Raw genomic sequence first — 23,422 nt, forward strand, 5'->3', positions numbered from 1 at the left:
CAGCCCCGTCCAGAACTTCCTCCCAGGTCCATCTCTCCCGCCAGTCCAACTCGAACTCCCCTTTCCTCTGCTGCTTGGTCCTTAGTTGGTGGGAGATTCTGTCACGCATGTCGTCGGTAATGGAGGACCAAAACGCAGCAGGTATGTGCAGGCTCATCTTGACGTTTATTTATTTTCAAAATGAATACCAAAATAACAAAACACGAGAACTAACCAACAACAACAACAACAACAACCAGTCTGGCAAAGCATAAGGCTAAGCACAGAACAATCTCCCACCAAATACAAGACAAACACACCCAACTATTATAGGACTTCCAATCAAAGGCAACACCAAACAGCTGCCTTCAATTGGAAGTCCAACCCCAATTAACTCAACATAGAAACACACACACTAGACTAACCATAGAATACATGAAAACCAAACAGTCCCCAAAAACCCCGGAATACTTAAATCAAATGCCCCTTCAACAAACACACCACCCCGAACCACATAAAACGAATACCCTCTGCCACGTCCTGACCAAACTACAATACCAATTAACCTTATACTGGCCAGGACGTGACAGTGACCCCAAACTCTTGAACGGTAGTGTCTGTGTCCTCCCGACTATTTGAAATATTGCAGTTGTTTGTGGGAAGATTTCCTGACAATATCACTACATGTACAGTCGTGGCCAAAAGTTTTGATAATGACACAAATATTAATTTCCACGTTTGCTGCTTCAGTGTCTTTAGATATTTTTGTCATATGTTACTGTTAAGGGTGTGTACTGGAGACGAAGTCAGGTGCAGGAGAGCAGAGTGTAGAGAACAGGCGCACTTTTTATTCCGGTCCAACGAAAGCACAAAAGTACATAAATGTTCCCAAACATGGAACAATAGACATATGGCGAGTAACAATACCCACATAACATAAGTACAATTTCACACAAAGACATGGAGGGGAACAGAGGACTAAATACATGCAGTGTGATTAGGGAATGAAAACCAGGTGTGTATGGAACAAGACAAAACAAATAGAAATATGAAAATGGAGCGGCGATGGCTAGAAAGCCGGTGACGTCGATCGCCAAACGCCGCCCAAACAAGGAGAGGAGCCGACTTTGGCGGAAGTCGTGACAGTTACTATGGAATACTGAAGTATAATTAGAATCATTTCGTAAGTGTCAAAGGCTTTTATTGACAATTACATGAAGTGGATGTAAAGAGTCAATATTTGCAGTGTTGACCCTTCTTTTTCAAGACCTCTGCAATCCGCATTGGCATGCTGTCAATTAACTTCTGGGTCACATCCTGACTGATGGGAGCCCATTCTTGCATAGTCAATGCTTGGAGTTTGTCAGAATTTGTGGGGTTTTGTTTGTCCACCCGCCTCTTGAGGATTGACCACAAGTTCTCAATGGGATTAAGGTCTGGAGAGTTTCCTGGCCATGGAACCAAAATATCGATGTTTTGTTCCCCGAGCCACTTAGTTATCACTTTTGCCTTATGACAAGGTGCTCCATCATGCTGGAAAAGGCATTGTTCGACACCAAACTGTTTCTGGATGGTTGGGAGAAGTTGTTCTCGGAGGATGTATTGGTACCATTCTTTATTAATGGCTGTGTTCTTAGGCAAAATTGTGAGTGAGCTCACTCCCTTGGCTGAGAAGCAACCCCACACATGAATGGTCTCAGGATGCTTTACTGTTGGCATGACACAGGACTGATGGTAGCGCTCACCTTGTCTTCTCAGGACAAACTTTTTTCCGGATGCCCCAAACAATCGGAAAGGGGATTCATCAGAAAAAATGACTTTACCCCAGTCCTCAGCAGTCCAATCACTGTACCTTTTGCAGAATATCAGTCTGTCCCTGATGTTTTTCCTGGAGGGAAGTGGCTTCTTTGCTGCCCTTCTTGACACCAGGCCATCCTCCAAAAGTCTTTGTCTCACTGTGTGTGCAGATGCACTCACACCTGCCTGCTGCCATTCCTGAGCAAGCTCTGTACTGGTGGTGCCCGATCCCGCAGCTGAATCAACTTTAGGAGACGGTCCTGGCGCTTGCTGGACATTCTTGGGCGCCCTGAAGCCATCTTCACAGCAATTGAACCGCTCTCCTTGAAGTTCTTGATGATCCGATAAATGGTTGATTTAGGTGCAATCTTACTGGCAGCTATATCCTTGCCTATGAAGCCCTTTTTGTGCAAAGCAATGATGACGGCACGTGTTTCCTTGCAGGTAACCACGGTTGACAGTGGATGAACAATGATTCCAAGCACCACCCTCCTTTTGAAGGTTCCAGTCTGTTATTTGAACTCAATCAGCATGACAGAGTAATCTCCAGCCTTGTCCTCGTCAACACTCACAACTGTGTTAACGAGAGAATCCCTGACATGATGTCAGCTGGTCCTTTTGTGGCAGGGCTGAAATGCAGTGGAAATGTTTTTTGGGGATTCAGTTCATTTGCATGGCAAAGAGGGACTTTGCAATTAATTGCAATTCATCTGATCACTCTTCATAACATTCTGGAGTATATGCAAATTGCCATCATACAAACTGAGGCAGCAGACTTTGTGAAAATGTATATTTGTGTCATTCTCAAAACTTTTGGCCACAACTGTAAACACTTGCATACTATAGTGATTATCACAGAAGTCTACTTTAGAAGTCTACTGTTTAGGGACATTACATAGGTAACAGGAGACTAAGTCGTTAAGCAGCTATCCATAAAAGAGACTGATTTGGGTGGTGGTGTACTGTTTAGTTGTACAATGTTAAAAGGGAAGGATTGCAAATGGCAGGAAGAGGATTGATTGCCATCCTTTGCTTTGGTCACTCTGGCCATCTAGGGGCTCCCGAGTGGCACAGTGGTCTAAGGCACAGCATCTCAATACTAGAAGGGTCACTAAAGACACCCTGGTTCGATTCCAGGCTGTATTACAACCTGACCGTGATTGAGAGTCCCATTGGGCGGTGCACAATTTGGCCAGTGCAGGCCGTCATTGAAAGTTTAACTGACTTGCCTAGTAAAATAAAGGTTAATTTAAAAAATCTGTAGACATCTGGGGAAATTACTCTGTGGTCGAAGGGCAATAAATGTTAGACGCTCAATAAAGCAGCAGTTTGTATATCAGGATTTTTTGTTTTGCAAATTCAACAATTCCCACAGGGCTTGCAAATTTGACCAATCCACACACTATTTATTGCGTTAAAGACACCCTCCAGTCTCCTTTTCAGCTCATTTAACACCTACTTAACAAAAGGCACATCTCAATGGATGGCCCTCTATTATTCCTTCAGCAAGGGGGAGGCCGATGACATCACGTCAGACCAATTAGACCAACTCCTTGAAGTTTGCAGTTGTGCCTAATACTATTTTGAAAAAAGAAAATCTAAATACCCTTCAATGTGTGCAGTTTACTGTATTTATACTTTCGATATTGCTTTCCAACAGGAAAAGTTCAAAAATTGCTGGAGGGTGTCTTTAAACAGTCAAATCACTGCAATATTACCACATCAAACTGTCCGATCACCGCACTACAAAAAGAGGGCTCACACTTTTAACCAATCACCAAATTTAGGCATAAAATGGTTCAATCAAGCCATACGTCAACAAACCGTCAGCACATTTTTGTCATGTTCTTGCCCACAAATACCACAACAAAAAAGCGCTGCAACACCTAGAGGGGCTGGAATAGAAGCATGTCTTTTTTTAAACAAAGGCTTTATATGTCAATTGTTTTCTTTTTCTACGTGTGTATTGGTTGATTTTCTACATGGTTGAAAAGAATTGGTCTGCATGGGCCAAATAATCCCTTAGGTTTGAACCTGGGTCTTCTGCACACCACAAAACTATGGAAGCCAACCAAGCTAAATCCTGAGCATTGGCTTGGGGAGCTAATGCAAGTCAGGTTACTCCTCCTTCGTGTATGGTCCGTTCCCCGAACCACCTCCGTCAGACCAAGCAAGCAGCCAGACACTGTCTGTTCACTAGGAGTAATATTAGATTTGGTAAGTGTTCCTGTATTTCTCTCCTCTTATCATGGCCTAAAAATACCCTCCCCATTCATGTGTTATTGTATGATAATACCAATGTTCCTGCAGCATCAGTAGTGGTCAATCTGAAAGTCTCCACTCTTGCTCATTTGACCCTCCCTTCCCTGTCTTGGTCCTGATGTTGGGGTGGCAGGTAGCCTAGTGGTTAGAGTGTTGGGCCAGTAACCAAAAGGTTGCTAGACTGAATCCCCGAGCCGACAAGGTAAAAATCTGTCTTTCTGCCCCTGAACAAGGCAGCTAACCCACTGTTCCTAGGCTGTCATTGTAAATAAGAATTTGTTCTTAACTGACTTGCCTAGTTAAATAAAAAATCACACACTTTTTTCTCACAACTGAAAGTATAATAATATAGTGTCATATTCCCTTGTTTTAACTCTCATCAATCTCCCCAGAGCCCTTTATTACAATGTATTATAATAGAAGGCTCTCGTCTCTCCTATGCCTCTCACTAACCTCTCTCTGGAAGGAAATTTTACCTAACAGTATGGGAACCATGAAGTCTAAAGTGGATGTTGAGACAGTATTCATTGTATATTGGAACAGTGCAGTATAACACCGACTCGATACAATGACAGTGATATTACAAGAGTAACAAGGGTCAAAACCATCACTGAAAGTACACTGTTAAAATAGAAAGACTCAAAACACCATCATTGTGTAGTGAAACCATGAAAAGTAGTTCCCCTAAGCTGAGACCTGTGGTTTGGAGGGTGTTTGAATGTAAACCCATTGTTTACTGAACTAAAATATAAATGCAACAATTTCAACGATTTTACTGAGTTACAGTTCATATAAGGAAATCATTCAATTAAAATAAATTCATTAGGCCCTAATCTATGGATTTCACATGACTGGGCAGGGGCGCAGCCATGGGTGGGCCTGGGAGGGAATAGGCGCACCCCCTTGGGAGACAGGCCCACCCACTGGGGTGTCAGAACCTGCCAGACAGAGTTTTTCCTCACGAAAGGGCTTTATTACAGACGGAAATACTCCTCAGTTTCATCAGCTGTCCAGGCTGCTGGTCTCAGACGATCCTGCAGGTGAAGAAGCCGAATGTAGAGGTCCTGGGCTGGTGTGGTTACACGTGGTCTGAGGTTGTGAGGACGGTTGGACGTACTGCCAAATTCTCCAAAAATGACTGTAGAGAAATTAACATTTAATTATCTCGCAACACTTCTTGTGGACATTCCTGCAGTCAGCATGCCAATTGCAAGCTCCCTCAACTTGAGACATCTGTGGCATTGTGTTGTGTGACAACTGCACATTTTAGAGTGGCCTTTTATTGTCCCCAGCACAAGGTTCACCTGTGTAATGATCATGCTGTTTAATCAGCTTGTTGATATGCCACACCTGTCAGGTGGATGGATTATCTTGGCAAATAAGAAATGTTTACTAACAGGGATGAAAACACATTTGTGCACAACATTTGAGAAAAATAAGCTTTTTGTGCTTATGGAAAAATGTGGGGATATTTTATTTCAGCTCATGAAACATGACACCAACATGTTTGCGTTTATATTTTTGTTCTGTGTAAGTGTTAGGATACACAGAATGTGTTTCAAAACACTATGGGAGTACTCTGAAATATCGGAAGTGGTTCTTAATCGGAATACTGGTGTTTTAAAGAGAATCTTGTGAAAACTATTGTTGGTGTTTCAGTGGATGTAAAAGGCAGGATCAAAACACAAAAATATTGTTCAGATATGTCATAATTTCTTGTTCTTTTTTAAACTTTTGGATTATGTGTGTATTGTTATTGTATTGCTGAATATGGTTGCACTGTTGGAGCTTATGTCATGTCCTGACCAGTAAAGGGGTTATTTGTTATTATAGTTTGGTCAGGACGTGGCAGGGGGTATTTCTTTTTATGGTTTTGAGTGTGTGTTTATGTAGAGGGGCGTTTGATTTATGATTCCGGGGTTTTTGGTTTAGTTCTATGTTGTATAGTTCTATGTCTGTTTTCTAGGGTGTTTATTTCTATGTTTAGTCATTGGGAATGGGGCCTTCAATTGGAGGCAGCTGGTTATCGTTGCCTCTGATTGAAGGTCCTATAATTAGGAGTATGTTTGTTTTGGGAAATGTTGGGAGGTTGTTTTGCACTGCTAGGGTTAGCCTGCAAACTGTTATGTTGTCATCCGTTTTCTTGTTTTTGTGAAGTGATCGTGGTTATTTAAAATAAACGTCAAAATGAGCACTCAACCCGCTGCGCCTTGGTCCAATTCATACGACGGCCGTTACAGCTTGAAACAAAATCCTGTATTAACATCTGTAAAACTGTGTACACAACCGCTAAACTTTGATTTGATGTTTTGGCAGACTGTGTCTCATACAATCAAATGGTTTTGAAATGCCAATGGTTATAACATAAATATTGATTTATGATTTTCATACAATATTTTGATTAAGATTTGTATTCTTTTCCTAGGAAAGACAATGGCATTTATTATAGGCTACAGTTGCCAGGCCCATTGTGAGATGATAAATTATGTTACAATCAAAATGTTTAGGGCAGCTGTATATGTAAGTTTTAACCTCTTACATCTAAATGTGCCGCTAGCGGAACGCCTCGCCAATATCCAATGATAGAGCGTGGCGCGAATTACAAACTCCTCAAATCTAAACTTCCATTTTTCAAACATATGACTATTTTACACCATTTTAAAGACAAGACTCTCCTTTATCTAACCACATTGTCCGATTTCAAAAAGGCTTTACAACGAAAGCAAAACATTAGATTATGTCAGGAGAGTACCCAGCCAGAAATAATCACACACCCATTTTAAGCTAGCATATGTCACAAAAACCAAAACCACAGCTAAAGGCAGCACTAACCTTTGATCTTCATCAGATGACACTCCTAGGACATTATGTTATACAATACATGCATGTTTTGTTCACTCAAGTTCATATTTATATCAAAAACCAGCTTTTTACATTAGCATGTGACATTCAGAACTAGCATACCCACCGCAAACTTCCGGTGAATTTACTAAATTACTCACGATAAACGTTCACAAAAAACTATTATTTTAAGAATTATAGATACAGAACTCCTTTATGCAATCGCGGTGTCCGATTTTAAAATAGCTTTTCGGTGAAATCACATTTTGCAATATTCTGAGTAGATAGCCCGGCCATCATGGCTAGCTATTTTGACACCCACCAAGTTTGGCACTCACCAAACTCAAGATTTACTATAAGAAAAATTGGATTATCTTTGCTGTTCTTCATCAGAATGCACTCCCAAGACTTCTACTTCAACACCCAATGTTTTGGTTCCAAATAATCCATAGTTATATCCAAATAGCTCAGTTTTGTTCTTGCGTTCAAGACACTATCCGAAGGGTGACGCACCGGCGCGTATCGTGACAAAAAATTTCAAAATATTCCAATACCGTACTTCGAAGCATGTCAAACGCTGTTTAAAATACATTTTTATGCGATTTTTCTCGTAAAATAGCGATAATATTCCGACCGGGAGACCTTGTTTTCGTTCAAACACAAAATAGAAAATGGAGTCTTCACTTGCACGCGCGCAACCGTGTCATTGTTCTCAGAACGACCACTTTCCAAAAGCCCAACTGTTTTTCGCCCAGGGACTGCAGAGTCATCATTCCCCGTTCTGGCGCCTTCTGAGAGCCTATGGGAGCCTTAGAAAATTTCACGTTACAGCAGAGATCCTCTGTTTTCGATAAAGAGGCTATAGATGGCCAAGAAATGATCAGAGAGGGCACTTCCTGTATGGAATCTTCTCAGGTTTTGGCCTGCCATATGAGCTCTGTTATACTCACAGACACCATTCAAACAGTTTTAGAAACTTTAGGGTGTTTTCTATCCAAATCCAACAATTATATATGCATATTCTAGTTTCTGGGCAGGAGTAATAACCAGATTAAATCGGGTATGTTTTTTATCCGGCCGTGAAAATACTGCCCCCTATCCTAAACAGGATAACAGGGGTAACATGTATAAAATATGGCGGGGATGTGAACCTGGGTTTCCTGCCTGTCAAAACACTGCTTTAGTCCACCTAGCCAATCTTCAGGATGAAATGACTGTGCTGAACAATCCTTGTTACATTCAGCGCATTATGCCCGATTCAGATTTTGCATGGATTCAATAAAACATGGATTTAAAGGGGAATGGAAAGACTTTAGGAAGTAAATCTAAGCAAAGAGATGTATTCAAACCTAATACTAAACATGTTCATTTAACATCAAAACATCTCTATATTTAGTATTTTGATCATCGACAAGTTTTAATTTGGACTCTCGTGTGATGCATCTCAGTGCTAGAGGTGTCACTACAGACCCTGGTTTGATTCCTGACTGTATCACAACCGGCTGCGATTGGGAGTCCCATAGGGAGCGCACAATTGGCCCAGTGTGGTTAGGGTTTGGCTGGGTTAGGCTGTTATTGTAAAATAATTTGTTCTTAACTGACATGCCTAGTTAAAGGTTAAATATGTAAAATAATTTGAGCGATGGCCAGTGCCAATTTATTTTGCCATAGTAACGACTGACGCCAGTGTGTCACTGGCAGGAATCATCAAATTGTCTGTGGCATTGAGTTTTCGCGCGGAGAGTGAATCGAAGTAAGTGAGGTTAGGTAAGGACAACGAAGATGGCAACAACAAGTAGTAATTCAAACATGAACTGTAAAAATCCCTTGGTAAGCTACGAAGGACGTGCCAGCTCGAGCTACAGGATGGTGCCGACAGCACTTTGCGAAGGCAGACTTCGCGATGAAGGGCACTTTCGATGTGGCAACCGGGAGTTTCCGAATTGAAAAGAGTCATAGGCCTACGTTGAAGGCCCACATAGGCCCTCTGCTTGCACCTCCATTTTACATTTTGAGGGTTATAGTGTAGGGGTTACCGACCGACCATCATCAACATCGCTGACTTCGGAGTCAAGCAAAAGTGACTGAACGGATAAAGGCGTCTGCTAAATGGCATATATTATTAAAAGTCTACTCTGCCAACTAGCTGTCCAGTGTAGTTACCATTCCTTTCCAATAGATGGAAGCCAAGGCTAGTTGAAGTCACTACTCTAGCGACAGGGACACGGGAAGGTGCACGTTGAAAGTAGTTTTATCTTCAAAGCAAGTTATCAGGTTACACTTGAACCTGTTGTTATAGTGGACAAGCTAACTAATACTGTTTCTACATAAGGCATTATGTAGTCTATTATGTAGTCTATTATGTAGTCTATGTCTTGAAAAAAAATTACAGCAGGCTAGATTTACTAAAGGAACTGGTTTTATTCAAACTCAAACCCTATGAAAAAGCCTTTGCTTCTGGGTATGCGCGCCTTATGGAAGAAGCGACAAACGCAGGGATGAGACGCCGCACACCTTGTCCAATTCTCCCTTGTGCCCATAGGGCATGCTGGCGATAAACTGCCAACCTACAGTATGTGCTCTGCAAACAAAATCATAAGAAAAGTTAGTCTGATACCGAAAAGAAATCACTATGTATTTATATTGAGCACGCCCCATTATTGGTTAGAATGACATTTCATGAATCATGACGTTGTCTGCGGTTCGTACTCCGGTCGTCTAATCAAAAGGTAAGTGTGTTACCATCGCGCCAAACTGCTGGTGATAAACATCATTAAAGGATGCTGATTATGTATATTGAGCTCCTACCCACTACTGATATTAACCTTCAAAAATGTATTATCAAGCAAAATGTCCCAAATATTTTAACTGACATATCGGCTGCTGACTGGTCGAGTAAACTCTTCTGCCAGGAAGTTCTTCATAAGGATTAGTGACACGTCCAATAAATACATCGCCATCCAGACAGATTGACAGGAACCTCTGACCGGATGTAATACAGCCACCATCTGCCGGGATTTTGTGCTGCATCACCACCATCTCTCTACAACACACACTCATACTCTCTTGCCATTATCTGGCATTATTCTCACACCAATTTGTGTTTGGCTACGCCGACCCTCTAGCTGAGGTGTTTCAGGCGGCACGTCTGCGTTGTTACTGCTACGAGAACAAACTCTTTGATCTGGGACAACGATCGGCTCAAACATGAACGGTTTCAGTAGTTTTATTGGCTCCCTAAATAACATTATTTAATTCTCTGGAATAAACTCATTCTCAGACTCGGAGCTACTCGGTAAATTCAGCCATTTCTGGGAGTTCAAGAATGTTCTCTCCTGCAACGCAACAATGCCAATATCGCGATTTACAGTTACAGTTAGCTGTCGTTCTAAACCTCGTGTTTCCATTCCTCTTTAAGGTTACATTTTAAAAAAAAATCCATGTTAAATAATCTCAAATCTCACCTTTACTTTTTCAGACAGATTAGAAGCAGGAGGAGTGAAAGTGGGAAATACAGAAGCAGGAATTAAACCTAGGGCTGTTACGGTGACCATATTACAACACCGGCGGTCACGAGTCATGATGGCAGTCAAATTCCATGTGACCGACTAGTCATGGTAATTAGGCATCTCCAAGCTTAGTAGCCTACCAAACTTGCTAACTGCCTGGTACTCAGCACTCTATTGTCCCTCTAATCAATGCAAATGTCTTCGAAAATCGAATCAAACACTTGAGCTCATGTTGCACAACATTTCTATAGGCTATGCAATTGAGTGAGAAAACAGAGTGATGGCCTTGTCATGACTCTCTCCTGGTTGAGGATCATGGGTGCCAGATTAGCTCAAACCCCCTTTCTCCCACAGGAGAGGAGAGGGGGGAGTTGGTCCGGTTTTATGATTTAACAACCGGATCGTAAATACCTTGCAGAAACTCTCCCTTTGGCTCTGCAGTATGGAAAAGTAAAACATCCTTCGTGTGTAGAGAGAGACTCTTGCTAAAAACTCTAACATCAAAAGATTGGACATTGGAACATTAGTTTTGAAATCCAAACATTTGGAATGGTCATGGGGTATTTAAAGAACAATCCTGTCAAACGTTTATTATTTCGTGATATCAAAATAATAGGATGGTATAATGAAAGACCCTGTATCTCTGAAGGTGTATACGTTCTAGTTATCAGGTTTGTATCTAATTGTTGTATGAAATAAATGATTAAGTATAAGAATACTTTTGAAAATATAACAATGTGATTTTAGCCTTCTAAATGAGATAATTAGAATAGATATTAGAATTAGATAAGAAGAATTAACATTAGACCAAAACATGCCGGGTTGCTGCCAGTGTGTAAAGTGGTCCTAGATGTACCTTGAATAATCAACCATTGAGACCAGTCTACGTGCAGCGCAAGCTGAATACGTGACAAATGGTTTAAAACTACAAGACCAGAAAATGGTAAGACCCTCTGAAACTCTCGACGAGTGAAGAAGTTGAAGACGAGACTACACATTCACAGTCCGCAGCTGTATATGTAAAATAATCAAAGAAACTCGACCAAAGGACATTGGTGACCTCTGGTGGACAAACCAGAGTCTTTACATCCCTCAAACTATTGGCCATAGACAGATGAGTGGTTTCAACAGAGAGACGACAGAGAAAGACATCTAAGCATAAATATATGTTGCATTTCTAAACCCGAATGAGCGGTTGTTAGGGTGCTAAATATCCATATTTACGATGAGTGTATTTTCCAAATGTATGTACGATAAATCCACTCTCTTTGTCTCTCCCGCTCTTTCTTTCCCCCACCCCATTCATTGTGTAATCAAACGGCCATGTTTTTGTTAGTCCACAAGGGACTTCTCATTGCCTTATGTTAGTAATCAACAATCTATACTGTGTGTGTGTTTATGTATTTCTGTGTGATTATTTATTTAGTTATTAAATAAATAATTAAGCCAATTTGTGTATCGCTGAATCATCACTTAGGCTAGTGTTTGTGCAGATTCACGAAGTCCAGAACATGAAACTCATGAGGTAATAACACATTAATAAGTGACTGTTATCTATAGATATGAATATATCTTATAAGAGTTTAATTCGGTAGATAGTAACTTGTTAAATAAGTTTTCCCGTGGTGCCCCATGTTACTAATTAGTTAATTGTTACATGATTAATTTAATCATGTGATAATTAAACATAGTTAATTGATTTGATAAAATAACAGTCATCACATTAATGATAGTCACGTCTAGACAGCCTCTATTAAAAAAAAGGAGGATCCCATCAGCTTTCTATAGACTTTTCCTATCATATTTATTTATCAACCTTCCTAATATTAACTACATTAATTATAGCCTACCTGGCTGGCATGAAAATTAACCACGGGAAAAGCGTCCTCCGTTCACAATTTAAGTGCATAGATTACATGTTTTTTTATGCTTCCCGTTTTGAGATAGGTGCATGTGTAACGACTGTCGTAGCAAGGGGACCAAAGCGCAGTGTGTTGAGTGCTCATAATGACTTTTTATTTTAACACAGAACACTAAAGAAAATAACAAAAGCGAAAACGATCAGCTCACAGTTCTGTCAGGTACATAGACTAAACAGAATACAACTACCCACAAACACAGGTGGAAAAAAACCCTACTTCAGTATGATCTCCAATTAGAGACAACGAGGACCAGCTGCCTCTAATTGGAGATCATCCCAAAAAACAACAACATAGAAATAGAAAACTAGAACCAAACATAGATATAGAAAACCACAAAACACCCCCTCTCACGCCCTGACCTACTCTACCATAGAAAATAACATCTTACTATGGTCAGGACATGACAGCATGATAATGGTCCATTCTAAATGTAAACAAATTTCACAAATATATTATTTTGTATATGTAAAGACAAGATTAAATCATGAATATTGTGATGGTTGACAATATTAGCCCGAATGATATATTATCACTTGTGAATGATGCCCAGTTTAAGGCAAACAGAGCATGCTTTTTTGAGGGATTTTTTCAAATCATAGTTACACACCTCATGTAGCCTAGCCCATAGGCCTATATGTTTTGATAAGGTTTGTATCACAACTAAAGCGGCCAAATAATTTCTTAAAATGAAGCACATCAATCCACTTTACAACGTGTGTAAAGCCTAACTGGCAATATACAGTCGTGGCCAAAAGTTTTGAAAATGACACAAATATTAATTTTCACAAAGTCTGCTGCCTCAGTGTCTTTAGATATTTTTGTCAGATGTTACTATAGAATACTGAAGTATAATTACAAGCATTTCATAAGTGTCAAAGGCTTTTATTGACAATTACATGAAGTTGATGCAGAGTCAATATTTGCAGTGTTGTCCCTTCTTTTTCAAGACCTCTGCAATCCGCCCTGGCATGCTGTCAATTAACTTCTGGGCAACATCCTGACTGATGGCAGCCCATTCTTGCATAATCAATGCTTAGAGTTTGTCAGAATTTGTGGGGTTTTGTTTTTCCACCTGCCTCTTGAGGATTGACCACAAGTTCTCAATGGGATTAAGGTTTGGGGAGTTTCCTGGCCGTGGACCCAAAATATGAATGTTTTGTTCCCCGAGCCACTTAGTTATCACTTTTGCCTTATGGCAAGGTGCTCCATCATGCTGAAAAAGGCATTGTTCGTCACCAAACTGTTCCTGGAGGGTTGGGAGAAGTTGCTCTCGGAGGATGTGTTGGTACCATTCTTTATTCATGGCTGTGTTCTTAGGCAAAATTGTGAGTGAGCCCACTCCCTTGGCTGAGAAGCAACCCCACACATGAATGGTCTCAGGATGCTTTACTTTTGGCATGACACAGGACTGATGGTAGTGCTCACCTTGTCTTCTCTGGACAAGCTTTTTTCCGGATGCCCCAAACAATCGGAAAGGGGATTCATCAGAGAAAATTACTTTACCCCAGTCCTCAGCAGTCCAATCCCTGTACCTTTTACAGAATATCAGTCTGTCCCTGATGTTTTTCCTGGAGAGAAGTGGCTTCTTTGCTGCCCTTCTTGACACCAGGGCATCCTCCAAACGTCTTTGCCTCACTGTGCGTGCAGATGCACTCACACCTGCCTGCTGCCATTCCTGAGCAAGCTCTGTGCTGGTGGTGCCCCAATCCTGCAGCTGAATCAACTTTAGGAGACGGTCTTGGTGCTTGCTGGACATTCTTGGGTGCCCTGAAGCCTTCTTCACAACAATTGAACCGCTCTCCTTGAAATTCTTGATGATTCGATAAATGGTTGATTTAGGTGCAATCTTACTGGCAGCAATATCCTTGCCTGTGAAGCCCTTTTTGTGCAAAGCAATGATGATGGCACGTGTTTCCTTGCAGGAAACCATGGTTGACAGAGGAAGAACAATGATTCCACCCTCCTTTTGAAGGTTCCGGTTTGTTATTCGAACTCAATCAGCATGACAGAGTGATCTCCAGCCTTGTCCTCGTCAACACTCACACCTGTGTTAACGAGAGAATCACTGACATGATATCAACTGGTCCTTTTGTGACAGGGCTGAAATGCAGTGGAAATGTTTTTTTGGGGATTGCATGGCAAAGAGGGACTTTTCAATTAATTGCAATTCATCTGATCACTCTTCATAACATTCTGGAGTATATGCAAATTTCCATCATACAAACTGAGGCAGCAGACTTGGTGAACATTTATATTTGTGTCATTCTCAAAATTTTTGGCCACGACTGTATATGCAGCGCATTAAGTTCAAGTTTGGGGAAGATCATTTTCACCATAAAAATGCACCTTTATAATAAAAGCATTACATGCATAATCGCATCTGTGGTCACTTTTGAGAATGGTGTTTTACTGCTAATGGAACATTTGCGCTTGTAGCCTACTGCCGTGCACGCATTGCTGCGCTTATAATGGTAAGAAATAGCCTACAGTAATAGTTTATCAACATTTTAAGCTAAACATTCTCATCTGTTGTGTCAGGCTCATTGCTTATTAAAAAAAGTTTATTGGTGATAGTGGTTGTATTAATTTGGTATCTATCGTATCCCACAACTGTCCCGGACTATGTTAGGAATATTTATTTCTTGCACAGAATAGGTAAACTTTTGTACTATGGGGGATAGTAGATTGACATAGGCTTGTGCTTTTTCTGTTCATTAGGCCTACTCATCTTGTTGGCTGACGAAAAGTAAATGTGGACAGTTCCAATGGTGTAAAGTACTTAAGTAAAAATACTTAGTCTTTTTGGGGTTTTTTTGTACTTTATTATTTACACTTTTGACAACTTTTTCTTTACTACAGTCCTAAAGAAAATAAATGTACTTTTTCCTCCATACATTTTCCCTGACACCCAAAAGTAATTTACATTTTGAATGCTTAGCGGACAGGAACATGGTCCAATTCATGCACTTATCAAAAGAACATCCCTGGTCATCCCTACTACCTCTGATCTGGCTGACTCACAAAAACACAAATGCTTTGTTTGTAAATGATGTCTGCATGTTGTACTGTGCCCCTGGCTATCCATAATTAAAAAAACAAGAACATTGTGCCATCTGGTTTGCTTAATATAAGCTATTTGAAATGATTCATACTTTTACTTTTGATACTTAAGTATGTTTTTGCAGTTACATTTACTTTTGATACTTAAGTATATTTAAAACGAAATACTTTTAAACTTTTACTCATGCAGTATTTTACTGGGTGACTTTCACTTTTACTTGAGTCATTTTCTATTAAGGTATCTTTACTTTTACTCAAGTATGGCAACTGGGTACTTTTTCCACCACTAGACAGTTCTGCCAATATCTTCAATATGCGCATCGGAATTAGATAAGGACACGTGCAGTTGCGTCCCCCAATGTGTCTGTCTTCACTTGTAGCCTGTGAGAAACACCCGATCACGTGACTAAGAGCCATGTGAGTGAGAGACAAGGAGTGGGGAGAATGGAATTATAATTATCAAATTCAGCCCAAGGGCATTACTGGCCGCAAAAGGCAAGGACTTTTTTAGAGGGATTATTTGGCCTCACAAAGGGGATACAGCCCGGAAATTCGAGGCATTTTCAAGTGCTTGTCAATAATATAAAATAATGTCACGGAATTCGAAGCAAATCTTGTTTGCTAAATTAAGTAGTGTAGCCCACAGCCATATTGTATAGCCAGCTCAGGGCCTAACATAAGGATAACTCAGAGTACGCTATTCTGTTGTTCTGAAATAGAGTACATTTTCTTCATATCATGTTTCTTTAGACCTGTCTAAAATAAATAATGGATTTATTGTGATGGTGTAGGCTATTTTACATTAGACATTCTATTAGACTTCTTAAAATGATGTTTCAAAGGTCTGCATCAGTAGCTTGTAGGCTATGCGTGGAAGACAGGAGAGGCTAAATGTGTTTATGTTAATTCAGCCGTGAGACTGGCAGTTATTTGCTTGACAATCAACACCTGACAAAATTTCATGACCACCACAGCCCTAATTTAACTCCCAACTTTTGGGACAGTAGGATGGCAAATTTATTTGGAAATGTACCCACTCAACCACACAGCCATGTACCATGTGAACTTGGGCCCCATATCAGAAGACAAATATGAGATTAAAGGCTAAATGTGAACTTCAAACATTTTGCAGCCATACTGTTCAGAATTCCCCCAGTCTGGACATGGAGGTGAAGCCTAGGCATTGGTATCAGGTGTTCCCTCTAGCAAACTCTATAGTCAAGAATAAAAACAGGCACGTTTGCGGGCGCCTCCCCTGTATTTAGGTCCTTCACCGACTAAGACAGGAAAGAGCACATCAAACACCCAAGTGAAACTCTATAGCCAAAAAGTTTGTGTCAATAACAATGTAAATACCAATTGCTATTACATTGAAGAAGGAAACAGAAAAGGAATTCAGTCAACAAGAATGTTTGTTTTGTGTAACATTTCGGCTGCTAATGGTTAATGATAATCCTAATCAAACAGCCATTTTGAATAATTGATCCGTCTTCTTGATGTTACATGTAGTTGTAAATTGACACGATGTCATTGTTTGAACCTTCTCGTGCACTTGTTTTTTTATACAAATGAAGGCCTGTTTTTTTAGTTAATACTGCTGGTTTGTTTGCCTTCCAGTTTTATGAGCTTGATATAGTGTTCAATGGTTGCCCCACATACTACAGTGCATGACCAAAAGTATGTGGACACCTGCTTGTTGAATATCTCATTCCAAAATCATGGGCATTAATATGGAGTTGGTCCCCCCTTTGCGGCTATAACAGCCTCCACTCTTCTGGGAAGGCTTTCCACTAGATGTAGGAACATTGCTGCAGGGACATGCTTCCATTCAGCCACAGTCGGCGTTCCAATTAATCCCAAAGGTATTTGAGGGGGTTGAGGTCAGGGCTCTGTGCAGGCCAGTCAAGTTCTTCCACACCGACCTAGACAAACCATATCTGTATGGACCTCGCTTTGTGCACAGAGGCATTATCATGCTGAAACAGGAAAGGGGCCTTACCCAAACTGTTGCCACAAAGTTGGAAGCACAGACTCGTCTAGAATGTCATTGTATGCTGTACCGTTAAGATTTCCCTTCACTGGAACTAAGGGGCCTAGCCCGAACCATGAAAAGCTACCTGTCCCAATGCAATATGCATTGGCGTTCTCCTGGCATCAAACCCAGATTCGTCCGTCGGACTGTCAGATGGTAAAGCGTGATTCATCACTCCAGATAACGTGTTTCCACTGCTCCAGAGTCCAATGGTGGTGAGCTTTACACCACTCCAGCTGACGCTTGGCATTACACATGGTGATATTAGGCTTGTGTGCAGCTGCTCGGTCATGGAAACTAATTTAATGAAGCTGCCGACAAACAGTTCTTGTGCTTACATTGCTTCCAGAGGCAGTTTGGAACTCGGTAGTGAGTGTTGCAACTGAGGACAGACAATGTTTACGTGCTGCGCACTTCAGCACTCGTCGGTCCCGTTCTGTGAGCTTGTTTGGCCTACCACTTCGTGTTTGAGGCGCTGTTGCTCCTAGACGTTTCCACTTCACAATAACAGCACTTACAGTTGACCGGGGCAGCTCTAGCAAAGGCTTTTTCCACATTTTGTTACGTTACAGCCTTATTCTAAAATGTATTCAATAAAAATGTTTCCTCATCAATCTACACACAATACCCCATAACGACAAAGCATAAACAGGTTTTTAGAAATACCTTATTTACATAAGTATTCAGACCCTTTGCTATGAGACTCGAAATTGAGCTCAAATGCATCCTGTTTCCATTGATCATCCTTGAGATGTTTCTACAACTTGACTGGAGTCCCCCTGTGGTAAATTCAATTGATTGGACATGATTTGGAAAGGCACACACCTGTCTATAAAAGGTCCCACAGTTGACAGTGCATGTCAGAGCAAAAACCAAGCCATCAGGTCGAAGGAATTGTCCGTAGAGCTCCGAGACAGGATTGTGTCGAGGCACAGATCTGGGGAAGGGTACCAAAACATTTCTGCAGCCTTGAAGGTCCCCAAGAACACAGTGGCCTCCATCATAGTTAAATGGAAAAAGTTTGGAACCACCAAGACTCTTCCTAGCCCTTTGACTCGTAACACTTATTAGTGATCATTGTTGAGTGGTCCCTGCAGCGTATGATCTCAAATACGTGATTGGAACAGTATCAACAGAACATATGACGCAACAAACGGGTCTAAACAACATTGTTTTCTGAACAGCATCTAAATATTTTTTGGTACTGATGGAAAATAAAGGTCTTAAACTTTATTCCTCAATTTTACCTTTTATTGTAAAAGATAAATGCGAACTTCATCATCCAAGCATCACACGGAACACATCCACAGCGAAACTCATTCCATAAACCAGTCTAAATAATAGGTTGCGCTGACAAGAAAACAAAACATAAGTTAGCAACGTAACAGCTAGACTAGTTTACAATGTACCACATCTGGTGAGCACAAGAGACTAATGTAATGCTGTTTAGAAAATAAATGAGTGTCAGCTAAGCTAACAGCAGATAAAATTCTTTATGACAGCAGCCATGTTTGTTTACATTTGACAAGCGAAAACTCCCGAATCCCAGAATGCAATTCACAATAAAAACACAAATAAACAGTCAAAGATGACTGCGCTCATAGTTTAGCCACTTTTCAGCATATTACAAATCGTTGATGTACTTGTTACAGTGTATACAAAAACCGGAGCACATGACTTGACAAGTCGTTTACCGTTTTTGACAGTCACAAAGCAAATAAATTGTTTTCACCTCACAGATCATCTCATCAAATACAAGCCTACTGCCTAGCCTTACCGTAGCGAAAAAGCTAAACAGGGATGAAACCATTTTAGGGGGGGTTCATTTCATTTGTGGGGGGTTTTCAAGTCCGTGGGTAGAAATGGGGGAACGTATTGTGGGGGGATATGATGCAGGAAATACTACTATGATGGTGGATTTATCAATAAATGGGGGGCAAACGCAAGAGAAGGTTATACGCTAAATAAAAATAAACCCCCTGGAAAGGGGGGTCTGAGCTGGCAACCCTGAGGTACCAAAGTTACAATCTGATGCCGTTTTCAAGACAACTGGGAACTCGGGGAAAAAAATTAGACGGTCATTCAATTCGGAATTCCAACTCGGGAAATCAGGCCTTTTTCTAGAGCTCCGACTTTCCGACCTGAAGATCATTGAAGTCATGATTTTACCTAGTATTTTTCCGAGTTCACAGTTGTCTTGAAAGTATCATATGTCAGTCGAGCGTTATTACATCTTTGGTCTGACAGACACTAACGTGACAAACAGAATGCGTTGTATGATGTCAACAAACATGGCGCCACACATAGCCGGCAAATAGCTTAGCATTAACTCATCATAATCAGTACAACATTTAAGTATTTTACACAAATTGTGTGTTCATTACAATCTATGCAAGAACCGGAATGCATGATTTGTCACCAGTACTTGAAAAGATGTTAATAAAACAGTAAATACATTACGATCCATACATACATATGATGTGCTACAGCAGAAACGACATCATGATATATAGAAAATATGCCAATTACTTTGATAGGAATGCACAGATGTCCAAAGTCCAATTTGTAAGACAAATAACCACGAAGGCAATGCGGGCGCCAGACAGAAAATGTGCTGGGGAAAACGTTTGTGTAAAGCCTGTTCTGACTAGTAATGCGCAATGTCTTCATCCTTGATCTGGGGAAACACTTGGGAAGTGCTTGGGCTCACATTGAAGAGAGAAGTTTGTCCACTCAGTAAAGCCTAAAACATAAATTGTCCACAAGAGTGAAATGGGCTACGTCTTATGCGAATTAACGAGGAGGTGGAACACACCTCAATTCAAACTGTTGTTAGAAAATAAAACTTGTTAGAAAATAATTAGAAATTGACAAGTTCAAACACAGCCTATAGATAATTTGCAGGCAGCGCACCTTGGTTTGAGGGCAGTGTGGGTAACTGTCGTGTTAAGTAACAATCACATTTTGAAACAGTGAGAGCATTCTGACATCACGCGCATGAAAAAACTCACGCAGATATTTGGAACTCGCACGTGAAAAGTCTAGAGCTGGCCACCCAGCCAAACTGAGCAATTGGGGGAGAAGGGCCTTGGTCAGGGAGGTGACCAAGAACCTGATGATCACTCTGACAGAGCTCCAGAGTTCCTCTGTGGAGATGGGAGAAACTTCCAGAAGGTCAACCATCTCTGTAGCGCTCCACCATTCAGGCCTTTATGGTAGAGTGGCCAGACGGAAGCCAATCCTCAGTAAAAGGCACATGACAGCCCACTTGGAGTGGTCTAATGAAACCAAGATTGAACTCTTTGGCCTGAATGCCAATCGTCACGTCTGGAGGAAACCTGGCACCAGCCCTACGGTGAAGCATGGTAGCGGCAGCATCATGCTGTGGGGATGTTTTTCAGTGGCAGGTACTGCGACACTAGTCAGGATCGAGGGAAAGATGTACGGAGCAAAGTACAGAGAGATCCTTGATGAAAACCTGCTCCAGAGCGCTCAGGACCTCAGAAAGGGGAGAAGGTTCACCTTCCAACGGGACAACGACCCTAAGCACACAGCCAACACAACACAGGAGTGGCTTCGGGACAAGTCTCTGAATGTTGTTGAATGGCCCAGTCAGAGCCCGAACTTTAACCCGATCGAACATCTCTGGAGAGACCTGAAAATAGCTGACAGAGCTTGAGAGGATCTGCAGAGAAGAATGGGAGAAACTCCACAAATACAGGTGTGTCAAGCTTGTAGAGTCATACCCAAGAAGACTCTAGGCTGTAATCGCTGCCAAAGGTGCGTCAACAAAGTACTGAGTAAAGAGTCTGAATACTTACACGTATGTAAATGTGATATTTCAGTTTTTTTTTAAATTGTACATCTAAAAACTTTATTTTTTGCGTTGTCATTATGGGGTATGGTGTGTAGATTGATGAGGGGAAAAACTATTTAATCTGTTTTAGAATAAGGCTGTAACGTAACAAAATGTGGAAAAAGTCAAGGGGTCTGAATAGTTTCTGAATGCATTGTATAGTGTATATGTTACAGTATATGTTTAGTCTGCTCTACCCAACCACACCACATGTTATTGAATCCCACTTTTGACATTCATGTGTATGCATTTGTCATACTGCTATTGATATATTTAATCATTGTACATATATTCATATTGCAATTTATTAATATTAAAGCAGTTCATAACTTAATGATATAATAATAATAGTAATTTCTGTCTCTCTTCAGAAAAACATAGATACTAATTTACCCATGTGCTGGCCAATCCTAATGAAAGCTAATCAAGACAAGGATGACAGACTAATGCCAACTGAACTGTCAACTGTCAATCATATCATCTAACTGTACTGTGATTCAATCAATCATCAGTCAATCAAATTTATTTATAAAGCCCTTTTTACACCAGCCGATGTCACGAAGTGCTATACAGAAACCCAGCCTAAAAAACGAAACAACAAGCAATGCGGATGTAGAAGCATGGTGGCTAGGAAAAACTCCCTAGAAAGGCAGGAACCTAGGAAGAAACCTAGAGCGGAACCAGGCTCTGAGGGGTGGCCAGTGTAACCAGGAGGAGAGGCCTCATTTGGGCTCTTGAGTGGCGTAGCGGTCTAAGGCACTGCATCTCAGTGCTAGAGGCGTCACTACATACCGTGGTTCGATTCCAGGCTGTATCACAATTGGCTGTGATTGGGAGTCCCATAGGGCGTCGCACAATTGGCCCAGTGTCGTCTGGGTTAGAGTTTGGCCGGTGTAGGCCGTCATTGTAAATAAGAATTTGTTCTTAACTGACATGCCTAGTTAAAAAAAGGTTAAATAAAATTCATGAGGCTTAAACCATGTTTCAGTCAGGCCAATCACATCAAGATTATGATCAGTGATTAGTTCCTGCCTTGGAATTGAGGGATCTAACATTAAGTAGCCCTATTTTGAGATGTGAGATATCACAATCTCTTTCAATAATGACAGGAATGGAGGAGGTCTTTATTCCAGTGAGATTGCTAAAGCGAACACCACCATGTTTAGTTTTGCCCAACCTAGATCGAGGCACAGACACGGTCTCAATGGGGGGATAGCTGAGCTGACCACTAAACTGGCAGAACAGCCTGCTGCCTGGCCTGCACCCTATCTCATTGTGGAGCTAGAGGAGTTAGAGCCCTGTCTATGTTCATAGATAAGATGAGAGCACCCCTCCAGCTAGGATGTAGTCCGTCACTCATCAGCAGGCCAGGCTGGGTCCTGTTTGTGGGCGAGTCTCAGAAAGCGGGCCAATTATTTACAAATTCTATCTTTTGGGATGGGCAGAAAACAGTTTTCAACCAGCGATTGAGTTGTGCGACTGCTGTATAGCTCAACATCTGAACAACCTTCCATGTACCATCGCATCGCATTGAACTCCAGGCTGAATTTTTGTACACGTTTTTTTAAGAGTGCTACTGCTAACATTCCCAATGAATGTGAAATGTAATGCCATATTAAGGGTGGCAGGTAGCCTAGTGCTTAGGAGCTGACTAGGTGAAACATCTGTGTATGTGGCCTTGACCAAGGCACATAACCCTAATTTCTCCAGGTTCGCTGTCAATAATGGTTGATCCATGGCTTTGACCCCACTCTCCAAGGGTGTCTCAGGGTGAAGTGGGATATGCAACAACAAAAAGTCAAATTCACGCTTGTACATGTGTGAAATAGGACAAATGTAAGCACCCACCTAATTATTATATGTCCCTTGATTTTGAATAATATGAATATGATAAATGCCTTACAGATTTTTGAACTGTCTTACTTTATCAATATAAAAATCTGAAAGCCCTGTTAATGTTTTGTTGTCATTTGATCATTTGCAAAGAAAATATAAAATATTTTAAAAAGTAATGTCTTGAAAAAGTGATTTTGTATTCATTAATTATTATGCTGGACAAATGTATAACTTGTATTTTTACAAAACTATATTTTCTCATATCCTTTGTTTGAACATAATATTGTACATTTGAGCTTCTGGAATGACCAATGAGGAGTTTAACAGC

At 40.9% G+C, this 23,422-nt stretch overlaps 1 long non-coding RNA gene across 1 annotated transcript in view; it reads right to left on the reverse strand.

Annotated features, from left to right (window-relative positions):
* Positions 1–23,422, reverse strand: part of LOC115160251 (uncharacterized) — a 38,274-nt gene that overhangs the window by 11,634 nt on the left and 3,218 nt on the right. The window lies entirely within an intron of this gene.

Source organism: Salmo trutta, chromosome 2 (genome assembly GCF_901001165.1).
Source record: "Salmo trutta chromosome 2, fSalTru1.1, whole genome shotgun sequence".
In the NCBI taxonomy this organism is placed as follows: Eukaryota; Metazoa; Chordata; class Actinopteri; order Salmoniformes; family Salmonidae; genus Salmo; species Salmo trutta.